The 14,971-nt window shown below is 33.1% G+C and overlaps 1 protein-coding gene across 1 annotated transcript in view; it reads right to left on the reverse strand.

Moving 5' to 3' along the window:
• The window catches only part of LOC148311477 (adenylyl cyclase 78C-like), a 112,004-nt gene that overhangs the window by 66,379 nt on the left and 30,654 nt on the right, over positions 1 to 14,971 (reverse strand). The gene's annotated exons all lie outside the window — the stretch shown is intronic.

The raw sequence follows: 14,971 nt of genomic DNA on the forward strand, positions 1-14,971 counted from the left end.
GGACATCACACGACTCTGTCTTCGCCTCTTACACATTTAGGCATCTCTTCATACATACATTTCTTATTTTTTTACACCATTTTTCAGTAACCTAATTTTTTCAATCGGTAAAACTCAATCTGAAATGAACTAAGGTATTTTGGTATGAAAATTAATGGCCTGTGAATCGAATCTCTGTATTAGCGATTTGGCACTGAAAAACCATAAAATCTGTTCCATAAATCAGGACCGTTTCATCAATTCCATTTCCACATTAAAAATACCATACGTCAGTCATTACACACATCTACATACTTCGCTTTTACTCATGTCGCTCACTCCTTTCAAGAACGTCATAAATTAAAAATCATAAATTTTCAGTTGTGCATGTTTTAGGAATGCCCAGAAAATGTACTATATTCCAGTAAAAGCGGCATATTTTTAACTTAATATTTACCCGCTACAGGGCAAGAAAGTGTTGTTTTTGCATTTTGAAGAAAATGTATTGTTTAATTTTTTTTTTAAATAAACTAAATATTTTTCAAATGGAAAAAAATATTCAGGTTTTACCTTAAAAGATCTGTTGCACAGTAAAAAGTTCAATAAGTGGCTTGATATTTATTTTAATTAAATTGTATTATATTTTTAAACTTTAAAAACGTTCTCCTGAAAAATGTTTTTATTTTATTTATTACGTTCTTGAAAGGAGTGAGCGATGTATGTATTTATGTACTCGTATGTATGTATGTTTGAATATCCATGTGTGCGCCACCGTAGTGTAATGTTAATGTGCTACCGTTCTGGAAGTCCCGGGTTCGATTCCCAGGGGGGGTGGGGGTACATAAATATAAGTGATTTTTCACTGTAATATTAATTCAATATTACACTGGACTGGTATCTGAAGCGGAGGACTGATCACCTTTCCTTCATGCGTCAACGATCAAGGTAAATTCTATTCTTCATCTATGTTAAGATGTATTTTTTTTAAATAAATAATATAAAACGTTGATAACTTCAAAGAACGTCCATTCATATTTGATGAGGTTCCGTTGGTCGTACCTTCTGGCAACACTCGTATATTTCAAATTGACTTTGATTTTAAAATCTAATTTCATGTTTTCGGAAAAACAAGGATTTGAAGGCTTTTTTAATCAATATAATTAGGTTAAGTCTATCTCCTGTCTCTCAATCCGGATTTTTCAGCCTGATTAACCCTTTGGCGACCAAAATCTGATAAAATACTTTATTTTTATTTTTGAAATAAATCAGAAATATTTGTGTTTATATTATTTACAAAAATACTTCAATTTCATACTATTTCTGTGATCCTTAGCGGCTCATTATTAGAAGTAGGTATTTAATTGTGGTAGAGTGGGGTAGAAGAAAATAAAGAAATAATGCAAAGAATATAAATTGTGTAGGGTTGTGGTCCTGTGGCTAGTGTCGCGGACTCTTAAGTCAGAGTTTCTCGGTTCGAACCCACTCTACCACAATTTGATACCTATTTATAATTTTGAGCCGCTCAGGCCCTCAGAAATAGTAAGAAATTGAAATATTTGCAACTAATAAAAAATTGCAACATTTTGAGTGTGTCCAAATACAAAATCTGGATCATCTCCAATTACAGAAGTTATTTTCATATTATTTTTTGACAATTATGGGTCGTCAGCCCCGTAAATGCCTAGACTTCCATATTCTTCTTCATCTTTGATGAGATGTCAAAAAATAATATGAAACATTTGTGTAAATAATAAAAACACGAATATTTCTCTTAAAAAAAGTCAATTATATAAAGGCAAAGTGATCAGTCTTACGCTTCAGGCACCAGTCCAGGGTAATATTAAATACATATTAGAGTGAAAAAATACATATTGTAGTAAAAAAAGTACTTGAATAGTGAATAATAAACACATAGTATGTAAGGTTTCCGTACATACTATGTATACTTGTTTTATGTGTTTATTATTTTCACAAATATTTCACTTTCATACTATTTCTGTGAGCCTAAACGGCTCATTATGTGGTAGAGTGGGTTCGAACCGAGAAACTCTGACTCAAGAGTCCGCGACACTAACCACGGAACCACAGCCCGACACAATTTATATTTTTATTCTTCTTACATTATTTCTATATTTTCTTCATTATTTCATTACATCTTTCTTTTTCTTCTTATATTCTTTCTTCTGCTTATGTTCTTCTTCTTGGTGTAGGCCTAGTTGATTTTTTAATCTATTGTCATGTTTGATTTTTTAATCCAGTGTTTCCCAACGTAGGGCGCATGCACCACCGGGGGGCAATGCTGAAATCGTTGATATTTGTTACATTGTAGTCGAAAAACACATTTTCGAAAAAAAATATATATTGCAACTCTGACGTTTGGAGAACATGATGGCGTCACAGTTATATTTGTTTTATTTGCAATCATCCATTTTATTTTAGTGATAGGTGGCAACACTTTCAAACCCTCATCCACACCCCAATGGTGCATAGGGCACTGCATTATATAAACGCAATGTTATCTTGATCGTTGACACACGAAGGAAAGGTGATCAGCCCTCCACTTCAGATACCGGTCCAGGGTAATATTGAATAAATATTAGATTGATAAAATCACATATATTTATTTGACCCGAATCAAACCCGGGTCCTCCAGAACGCGTAATGTGATTACGCGTGGCCACGCGTGCTGACCATTACACTACGGAGGCGGACGGATGGCAATACTAGCTTTTCTACAGCTTCTTCTTCTTCTTGTTCACTGCCTAAGTGGAGCATATGGCCAACACGAGACGCCTCCAAATCACCCTGTCACACAGTGTTTATAATCTATCAAACACATTTTACTTTGGAATTATTCATGTTTAAGTTGCGGTATTTCTAGCACAGGAACCCAAAAGTCCTGGTGGCCAAAGGGCTAAGAGGAATCCTCTCCGAATAAGGTAATCCTGTTAATAGGGTTAATCATTTTATGCAGAACATCCTGAGGGAAATCATACACGGAATCCTTTAAACCATTTTCAATTTGAATTTCAAAGGCAACTGAATCCTCGTGCGAATGTATGGGAGGTTGATAATAATAAAAATAAATAATATTGATAATAAAATAATAATAAAACCCTTATCTTCATAGAGTTATTTTCATATTATTTTTTGACATCTCATCAAAGATGAAGAAGAATAAGGAAGTCTGGGCATCTACGGGGCTGAAGACCGTCATAGGCTGGTTTGAGTGATCACTTTATACACGTGCAACATTCACCAATTCTACCCATTATTGACAACCACACTACTCAAATTCTTGGAAGTTCTACATGTATGAACCAGTTTAGAAACCTCGTTCTCGAATCACTAGAACTTCACTAGAGACATCTATTGGTGAGATGTAAAGAAGCTTTTTATCAAGCAGAAACTCTTATATTAGTATGTGAAGTCCGAATCCTGGATTATAATCACACACATGAGAAACGCCAGAAAATACCATTTTCATTTTTATTATTTAATAAATAATAATAATAATAAAACCCTTATCCGCACCCCAATGGTGCATAGGGCACTGCATCATATAAACGCAGTGTTATCTTGATCGTTAACACATAAAGAAAGGTGATCAGCCCTCCGCTTCAGGTACCAGTCCATGGTAATATTGAATAAATATTAGAGTGAAAAAATCACTTATATTTATTTTACCCCCCTTGGGAATCGAACCCGGGACCTCCAGAACGGTAGCCGAGCGTGCTGACCATTACGCTACGGAGGCGGACTGATAGTAATAAAAATAAATAATATAACGCATTGTTCCGCGGCATGTGTGCCGCGGCACACTGGTGTACCGTGGTCATTAGTTGGTGTGCCGCGGAAAAAACGTCTAGTTTTGTGAAAATAACACAATTGCTTCAAATTTAGATTGCCAGTGCTCAGTTTAGTAGGCTCACATTTCACATTAAACGTAATTATTGAGTTGTTGGGTAATATATATATATTGAGTTGTTGGGTAATATATCCAAAATTAAACAAGGTTTATTCAAAATTAGACAAGGTTTTTTGGATTGAATTCTACATTTATTTATGTACAGTGGTACCTCGACATACAAGTTTAATTCGTTCCGCAACCTTGCTCGTATCTTGAATTACTCATATCTCAAAGCAAATTTCCCCATACAAAACAATTGAACTACCATTAATCCGTTCTAACCTCCAAAATGTCACCCCCAGTTATTTTTGTTACGTGGTTTTGAATAATAAAGACGTATTTATAAATATCAAATATTTATTGCACAAAAACAAAAAAGAGAATGTAAAGAAATAAATTAGATATCCTCACTGGTCTTTGCCTTTTCGCTACATTTTTCTCGCTTTCACCTGTAGGCCGTTTAGAAAAAAACATGTCCAAGGAGGTTTGTTTCTTCCTCCCTCTCAGAATGTTCCGGAAATGAGTTAGGCAAGTGTCATTAAAAAGGTCATCATTAAAAGATCGTGATGGCGCGACTGCGTGTTGCTACCGAACCGAACTCGTATCTCGAATTTCGCTCGTAACTAAAAGCAAAAAATCACTTGCTCGTCGGCTCGTATCTCGAAAAACTAGTATGTTGGGGCACTCGTATGTCGAGGTACCACTGTATATGTTAATACGTGACGCGTTTCGTCTTATTAAGACATTATCAAACAATCCTTGTTTAATTTTGAATATTTTTTCATTTCATTCCAACCCTTATCCGCACCCCAATGGTGCATAGGGCACTGCATTATATAAACGCTGTGTTATCTTGATCGTTAACACATGCAGGAAAGGTGATCAGCCCTCCGCTTCAGGTACCATTCCAGGGTTATATTGAATAAATATTACAGTTTTTAATAATTTAATTAAATTTTTGGATAAACCAAGTTTAATTTAGGATATATTACCCAACAATTCAAAATGGAATTCTACCAACTGTCTGCAGTTACAATAAATATGTTACCATATGATGGTAAATATGCGCTTCTGAAATTTCTTAATTTGGTAGGTGTACCTTGAATATAAAAAGTTTGCGGAACACTGATATAACGGACGATTTGTACAACGCAATGGGGTGAAGAGCTTTTTTTCAAATAATTTAATTTAATTTAATTTAATAAGTACTGTATTATTTATTGATATGGCGTTTAATTTCGTAGAACTCCATTTTAATTCATGTATTCATTTTTAAATAAAACACAGACTTTTTTTAGTCTACTGAGTTGTATTTTATTGTTAAAAAACACATAAAAATTAGTATTATGACAATTGTCTCGTTTAGTTGTCATTTTCAAACATTCGTTTAAAAATGCCATAACTAGGCGAAACAATTGTCACAATATTAGTTTTTATGTTTTTTTTTCAAACAATATAATAAAACTTAGTAAACTCAAAAAATCTGTGTTTTATTTAGCAATCAATACATAAATTAAAATGGTTTGCAGCGTTAGGCACCAGACCAGGGAAATATTGAATAAATATTAGAATGAAAAAATCACTTATATTTATTTAACCCCCTTCCTGGGAATCGAACCCGGGACCTTCAGTACGGTAGCCGAGCGTGCTGACCATCACACTCCTAATTCGGACACTATGTAATCATTTATCAAAAAATATACATACTAAAATACGTAAAAACTTTTGAGTTATACTAGATATGGCGGCCATTTGTTTGAAATGCTTGAATCTATTTTGATTATTATGCTGCATATTGTAAACAAATTTATAATTGATTGGATGAAATAACTGCCTTAAAAGACGGTTTCATTTAAAGAAAGTTTAATTTTATGATTAAATGTAACTTTGTTTTAAAATCACTATAAATATTTTATTTTAACTTAATTATAATGTCTACCGGTTTCGAAGCTAACCGCTTCTTTATCAAGACTGTATTAATCAGTCTTGATAAAGAAGCGGTTGGCTTCGAAACCGGTAGACATTATTATTAAGTTATAATAAATATTTATAGTGATAAACAAAAACATTTAAAAAAAAATAAAACATTTTAATTATATATTTTATTTATACTCGGTAAAGACCAAATGCCGCCTATACAAAGCCTGCATTGCTCCTGTTCTCTTATACGGCTGTGAAACATGGCACCTTACAAGGGCCCAGAGCAGCCGTGTACTGAGCTTCGACAATAGGTGTCTGCGGAGAATTTTAGGCGTGCGGTGGTTTGATTTTGTGAGGAATGAAGAGATAAGGCGTAGGACGCAGCAAATCTTGGCCACACCTGTCGTCAAGAAAAGGCGATTCAGTTGGCTTGGCCACGTACTCCGCATGCCTCCTGAGAGCCGCCATCAAGCTTGCCTCTTTTACAAGGCATCAGGTTCGCGCCGCCCAGGACGACCACTGCTGACAATTCGTCGGCAGTTCTCGTCAGAACTTCGGGACACGGATCTGACTTGGGAGAATGCAAAGGAGCTGGCAGTCGACAGAAAAGCCTGGGGATAGTTTGTGGACTCCATATGCTATGAAGCGGATATGGTTTAATAATAATAATAAATATATATTTTTTTGTTTATTCTATCTGGCTTCAATTATTAAGTGATGACACAACCGAACGAATCAATCGCTTCGAGGTCGTGCCAAGAGTTCGACAATATTTATTCCTCAATCAATTAACTGAATCATCCCCCCGCCCGCGCTGCGGAGGGCGCGAAAGCTTTCAGGAGAGTGGCTCACTTCCGACTTCCGGCGGGCGCTGGAGCCTACTTCCGGCGAGAAATGCGCAAATCCAGACGGCAACGAGCTAAGCCTGAATGGCTGTCATATGGTGCAGAGACAATGAATGATGGAATTCAATTATCTACACTTAGAGCTCAGATGAATCAATGACCAATGTATATTTATTATAGAATGTAATTAAAATGTAACTTTATTTTATTATTTCGAGAAATAAAAATACTTTGTGTTCTGATCCACTCACATTTTTATTTAACCAACTAGTTTCGGCAACAACCTGTTGCCCTCTTCAGGGTTACATTTATTACTAAATATATATATAAAAATAAACAGTGTACAAGTTGTTGGGTTTCAAAAGGGTAGGGGTGGGGGTAATGGTGTTTTAAGGAGGGGTAAGAGCAAGGAAGGGGATAACTCTGTTTAGGTTGGGTTTGACCTACCCTTTTGAAACCCACAACAACTTGTACACTGTTTATTTATATATATATATATATATATATATATATATATATATATATATATATATATATATATATATATATATATATATATATTTAGTAATAAATGTAACCCTGAAGAGGGCAACAGGTTGTTGCCGAAACTAGTTGGTTAAATAAAAATGTGAGTGGATCAGAACACAAAGTATTTTTATTTCTCGAAATAATATATCAAGATGATCCACAAAGTTAATGCTTTCAATATTCAAAACATGTAACTTTGTTTGTAACTTAACTATAATGTCTACCGGTTTCGAAGCTAAAAAATGCAATACCAAACAATTGCAACAGAACTTTTAATGTCTGGGAACCAAGTACTTCAGCAACATTCCTATAGACATAAAAAAATTGAAGACTTTAAAATGCCAAAAAAAAAAATTATGAATTTTATATATGTTAATCTAAAAAAGAAAAGAAAAAAAAATATTTTGGTAAAAAAACTGCATTACCAACAAACGTAACTAACAAGTGTAAGTCCCTCTCCAAGCACAAGAGCTCAGTCTCTTTATTGTAGAGTACTGAAAACTGAAAACAAAATTACATTTTAATTATAGAATCAACTGTTGAGAGTTATAATGTGAAATTCGAAACTTTCGGTATACGAGTACATGATTCGTTTCCATACATTAGATATGGCATCTTGCATTTCTCATGCGCAGTTTCTATAACCGACTAACTAACTAACTAACCATCACGCCGCTTCCCCGCAGGGGTAGGCAGAGTGAATAGAACGCCACACCACTCTGTCTTTGCAAACATTCTTCGCCTCTTCCACGTTCATGCATCTCCTCATACACACCCGCCGATTGTTACGACTCCTAACCAACTTTCAAGTATTTGGCATACCTGATCGTGCCATGTTTTTCTTGGTCTTCCACTGCTTCTTTTCCCAATTACATTCGCCTCATAAATTTGTTACCGTTCTTTCCTCACTCGTTCGTTCTACATGTCCAAACAATCTCAACACAATAATAAATATAATAAAACCCTTATCCGCACCCCAATGGCTCATAGGGCACTGCTTTATATAAACGCAGTGTTATCTTGATCGTTTACACATGGGGGAAAGGTAATCAGCCCCCCGCTTCAGGACCAGTCCAGGGTAGTATTGAATAAATATTACAGTGAAAAAAATCACTTATATTTATTTGACCCCCCTGAGAATCGAACCCGGGACCTCCAGAACGGTAGCCGAGCTCGCTGACCATTACACTACGGAGGCGAACAAAAACACACCTTTCTTAATTTTATCGATAATGCTTATCTCAGCTTTGCATTCCTTCCTTATTTCACTATTCGAACATCTATCATACATCGTTTTGTCGCACATTCTTCTCTGCCTATAACCGTTTAGTTTTGAAACAAGTAAAATAAATTCCGCCATTGTTACGCGAATAAATACATACGTGATGGTATTGTTCAAGCCTCCCGCGTAGTTTGTGTAACGTTATCAGATAATTATCAAGTTCGTTTAGAAACAATCGATAATTGCTGTCAGCCGTCTACAAACACAGGGTGCGTTTTCCTGAAATATACCTGAAATATTCAAACAATTTTCTACGCTCATTATATCAGGCACTGGATTTATCAACGTACAGATGATATATCGCTCACTCTTTTCAACATCGTCATATATAAAAAATCGACAATTTTCAGTTGTGCGTGTTTTTGAATACCCAGAAAATGTTCTATATCCCAGCAAAAGCGGCATGTTTTTAACTTAATATTTACCCGCTACAGGGCAGAAAGTGTTGTTTTGCATTTTGAAAAAAACGTATTGTATTTTTTTTTTAATATACTAAATATTTTTCAAATGCAGAAAAAACGTTCAGGTTTTACCTAAAAAGATGTGTTGCACAGTAAAAAGTTCAAAAAGAGGCTTGATATTTATTTTAAAAACATTTTATAATATCTTTAAACTTTAAAAACGGTCTCCTGAAAAATCAAGTTTTTTTATATATGACGTTGTTGAAAGAAGTGAGCGATATATATTCTTCTATTATTATTTTTTGACATCTCATCAAAGATGAAGAAGAATACGGAAGTCTGGGCATTTACGGGGCTGACGACCGTCATATGCTGGTTTAAGCGATCTCTTTACACACGTGTAACGTTCACCAATTCTACCCATTATTGACAGCCACACTACACAAATTCTTAGAAGCTCTATATATATATGAACCAATTTCGAAACGTTATTAATAATATGAAAATAACTCCTGTAGTTGGAGATAATCCAGATTTTGTGAACAAGTATTTGGACACACTCAAAATGTTGTGTATTCTTCTGCATTTTGACATAGGTGAAGAAGAATATGGAAGTCTGGGTATTCAAAGTGGTTATGACTTGCCATAGGCAGGTAACTTTAGTGATCACATTACACACGTGCAAAAATTACTTTTAATTTTTCAAATTTTCGTTTTGATTTCACAACATTATTCTATTATCACTATATCATAAGTCTTGTTTATACAAAGGTTCTGGATTATTCTTTATCTATGTTGATATGTGGAGGTCCTCACTTAAACATTACATGTCCATTATTAATCTTCTTCTTCTTCTTCTTCTTCTTATTATTATTATAGGCCTTGCGGCCTGTTTTTAAGAGGGATTAGCCTCCTGCGACGTCAATTCCCAGCTATCGGCCCATCTCTTTGGTGGTCTGCCCGGGAGTCGTCTACCATTGGGTTGGCCGTACAATGCGATGTGGGGGGGGGGAGTCTGGATGGTTCCATTCTCCTCACAAGCACATACCATTGTCTTCTTCGTTGTCTTCCCCACCTAACGACATCTTCGATCTCGCATATTTCCCTGATCTTGGCATTTTTCAATCTATCTCGAAGACTCTTGCCTGTTATGCTTCTCAGAGTCTTCATTTCTGACACTCTAAGCGCGTTTTTTGTGGCAGCGCAGTGGTGTCTGCTCTGCTTTCGATTCCATTATAAATGATTTTAAGTTATCAGGAATTCTAGCTTGTAAAATTATTACGCTTTGGTGCGATTTAATGATTTCATATTGGATTAACACAGGATTGGTCACGTTTTGTCGCAACATTAATTTATATTTAGATAGAATACAGTAAACGGATTTGCATTCAAAGGATTTTTTGTGCAATATTGGAAATGCAACTTTATGCTGAGTACGACCACATATCGCTCATTCCTTTCAAGAACGTCATAAATCAAAAAACTAGATTTTCTAGGAGAACGTTTTTAATGTTAAAAAATATAATACAATGTATTAAAAATAAAAATCAAGCCACTCATTGAACTTTTAAATTTGCAACAGATCTTTAAAGGTAAAACCTTAAGGTTTTTTCTCCATTTGAAAATATTTAGTAAATGTAAAAAAATAATTGAACAATACTTTTTCTTCAAAATGCAAAAACAACACTTTCTGCCCTGTGGCGGGTAAATATTACGTAAAAAATATGCCTCTTTTGCTGGGATATAGTACATTTTTTGGGCATCTCGAAAACATGCACAACTGAAAATTTACGATTTTTGATTTATGACGTTCTTTAAAGGAGTGAGCAATATGTATTGTTTTTTTTATTTATTTTATTTAATGAGTTGCCCTGTATTATGGTATTTAGTTGCATGTACTTTGCTCGAGTACGAAGGTGTGTTTCTATGGTAACGTTCATATATCCACCGCGTTATCAGCCCTGTCACGTACCAAGATATCAACTCCAGCGAGTCGCTATCGACTGGAGGATTGATAACTTAGTTCGGATCCACCCGGTAGCTACAAATTATGTGTGTGAGGTAGGTTGATACTGCGAGAGACGACAATTTGCGCAATTGTTGTTTTAAGGAGTTGTTAGTTCATTGGTTACGAACTAATGAACCAACTTGATTAGTATATATAAATATATATATGTATATATATATATATATATATATATATATATATATATATATATATATATATATATATATATATATATATATATATATATATATATATATACATATATATATATATATATATATATACATATATATATATATATATATATATATATATATACATATATATATACATATATATATATATATTTATATATATATATATATATATATATATATATAATATATATATATATATATATATATATATATATATATATATATATATATATATATATATATATATATATATATATATATATATATATATATATATGTATATATATATATATATATATATATATATATATATATATATATATATATATATATATATATATATATATATGTATATATTAAATGCACTGACAGTCCTTATAGGCAGACAATATATAAGCCTCGTATAAGATAACATATCCTTAATTCTATAATTAAAATGTAACTTTGTTTCAAAATCACTAATAATATTTTATTTATCAGTCTTGATAAAGAAGCGGTTAGCTTGGAAACCGGTAGACATTATAATGAAGTTATCATAAAATATTTATAGTGATTTTAAAACAAAGTTATATTTTAATTATAAAATGGAATATCACAAAGTATACTTCATTACTTATGGGCAAACATTGATCTCGTAAAATTCTATATCTCTTTTAAATGAAGTTGTTAAGGCGAATCAAAATCAAAGCTAATCCGGGATTATCCAGAAAATATTAAATCTAAGGTAAATGAATGCAGCGGAATACCCCTCTCTTTGCTTAGCACAGCAGTAAAGAGCCACTACATCATCCCACGAAGCTGAATAAAAGTTAGAGCTTATCTTATCACGATTTTTTCCTGTATTAGTTGTTATTAGCTAAAATCACGAAAATATCGCTTTCTGGGATATTATTTTTTGACATCACATCAAAGATGAAGAAGAATATGGAAGTCTGCGCATTTACTTGTCTGACGACCGTCATAGGCTAGCTTAAGTGATCACTTTACACACGTGTAACATTCACCAATTCTACCCATTATTGACAACCACACTACTCAAATTCTTGGAACTTCTATATATTTGAACCAATTTAGAAACCTTGTTTTTGAGTCACTAGAACTTCACTAGAGACATCTATTGGTGAGATGTAAAGAAGCTTTTTACTAAGCAGAAACTCTTACCATATATCAGTATGTGAGGTCCGAATCCTGGATTATAATCACACACATCGCTCACTCCTTTCAAGAACGTCATAAATAAAAAAACTTGATTTTTCAGGAGAACGTTTTTGAAGTTCAAACATAATACAATGTATTAAAAATAAATATGAAGCCACTTATTTAACTTTTTACTGTGCAATAGATCTTTTTAGGTAAAACCTGAATATTTTTTCTCCATTTGAAAAATATTTAAGATATTAAAAAAATAATTAAACAATACATTTTCTTCAAAATACAAAAATAACACTTTCTGCCCTGTAGCGGGTAAATATTAAGTCAAAAATATGCCACTTTTGCTGGGATATAGTACATTTTCTGGGCATTACGAAAACATGACAAACTCAAAATTGACGATATTTTATTTATGACGTTCTTGAAAGGAGTGAGCGACATGAGAAACGCCAGAAAATAACTCCTGTAATTGGGGATAATCCAGATTTTGTGAAGTATTTGGACACACTCAAAATGTAGTATTTAAAAATAATTTTATTATTTCTTCGCTGTCATAATATTTGTGATAAAAAATCTTTGGCCGTTCATTTATAATGGAAATGTAACGTTTTGGCGAGGACTTCCACATTTGCATACCATTCGTAGAAAATTCTAGAATAAAAAAAAATAGATTAACAGATTCCGGGAGTAATATAATCGGGAATTGAACGCGCTAATGTCGCTACGGCCGCGGGTGACGACATGTGTGATTAATCATATTAGAATCTCTCTTATCTCATACATGGAAAGCGTTTTAGGGCACACGAGGCAGGAAAAACGGCGCGAGGATCGGGCGAGCATTTTTCGCGCCCAACTTGTCACCATTCCAGTGACGGGTTGGGCGCATCGGGGATGTATGTTACGGTAGTGACGTGTCACTGGTAGTGACGTGAGCGCAGAGCGGTACTAGGCGGTATTTGGTGAAGATTAGTAAAAATTTAAAAATTAGTAAAAAGTGCTTAGTAACAACATTTTGAGTATGTCCAAATACTTGTTCACAAAGACTTCAAAATATGTTTGTGTGTGTATATATATATATATATATATATATATATATATATATATATATATATATATATATATATATATATATATATATATATATATATATATATATATATATATATATATATATATATATATATATATATATATATATATATATATATATATTATTTTATAATAGTTATTCATTCATTTTTTTGACGTCTAAATAATTATGAAGACGAGTATGAAAGTCAGAGATTTTACAAGTCTATATCCCGGTCATTAGCCCCGTAAATAACCAGACATTCATATTCTTCTTCATCTTTGTTGAGATATAAAAAAAAATGTTTTGAACTGGATACGGCACTGAGCATTTTGTAGGCGTTCCACACATCTTTCATAATACGATCGTTTTAAAAATGTTGTAAGAGGATATTTTTTAAATTGTAGCATTGTGATTTGCACGTACAAGAATTATATTGTTGTACGGAAATGAGATTTTAGGTCAAGTGGGAAGTTGTTTGTATATCGCTCACTCCTTTCAAGAACGTCATAAATCAAAAATCGTCAATTTTCAGTTGTGCATGTTTTCGGAATGCTCAGAAAATGTACTATATCCCAGCAAAAGAGGCATATTTTTAACTTAATATTTACCCGCTACAGGACAGAAAATGTTGTTTTTGCATTTTGATGAAAAGTAGTGTTTAATATTTTTTTTTAAATAAATTAAATATTTTTCAAATGGAGAAAAAACCTTCAGGTTTTACCTAAAAAGATCTGTACCACGTAAAATTTAGTTAAAGCAAGAAAATAAATACTTGAATGAGACAAAGGTTCAAGTGATATTTCGCTCACTCCTTTCAAGAACGTCATAAATCAAAAATCGTCAATTTTCAGTTGTGCATGTTTTCTGTTTGCCCAGAAAATGTACTGTATCCCAGCAAAGGAGGCATATTTTTAACTTAATATTTACCCGCTACACGGCAGAAAGTGTTGTTTTTACATTTTGAAGAGAAGGTAGTGTATTATTATTTTTTTAAATATACTAAATATTTTTCAAATGGAGAAAAAACCCCCAGGTTTTCACCTAAAAAGATCTGTTGCACATGAAAAATTTCAATAAGTGGCTTGATATATATTTTTAATACATTGTGTCATATTTTTAATCTTTAAAAACGTTCTCCTCAAAAATCAAGGTTTTTGATTTATGACGTTCTTGAAAGGAGAAAGCGATATGGGTTTTATATTATTTCTGAAATATCACTTCTAAAATTTGATAAATTCAATTAAATTCCTAATTTCTTTCTTCTTCAAACTTCTTCGTCTATAAATATAGACATATAAAATCCGATTTAAAAAGTTATTGATAACTTTAACAGTTAATGAGATTTTTTCTCCCTCAATATTTATTGATTTGACATTTAATATGTGGAACACTTAAACCAGCCTACAACGGAAGTAAGCCCCGTAAATGCCCAGGCTTTCACATTCTTCTTCACCTATGTTGAGATGTCAAAAAAGAATATGAAAAATGAACTCCTAATTGGGGATTATCCAGATTTGTGAACAAGTATTTGGACACACTCAAAATGTTATAATATACCTACCTTCATGATTATTATTTTTTTTAAACCCTTATCCGCACACAATGGTGCATAGGGCACTGCGGCATATAAACGCAGTGTTATCTTGATCGTTTACACATGAAGGAAAGGTGTCCAGC

Source organism: Brachycentrus maculatus, unplaced genomic scaffold (genome assembly GCF_059751285.1).
Source record: "Brachycentrus maculatus isolate JH-2025_06_01 unplaced genomic scaffold, ASM5975128v1 h1tg000064l, whole genome shotgun sequence".
Taxonomy (NCBI): domain Eukaryota; kingdom Metazoa; phylum Arthropoda; class Insecta; order Trichoptera; family Brachycentridae; genus Brachycentrus; species Brachycentrus maculatus.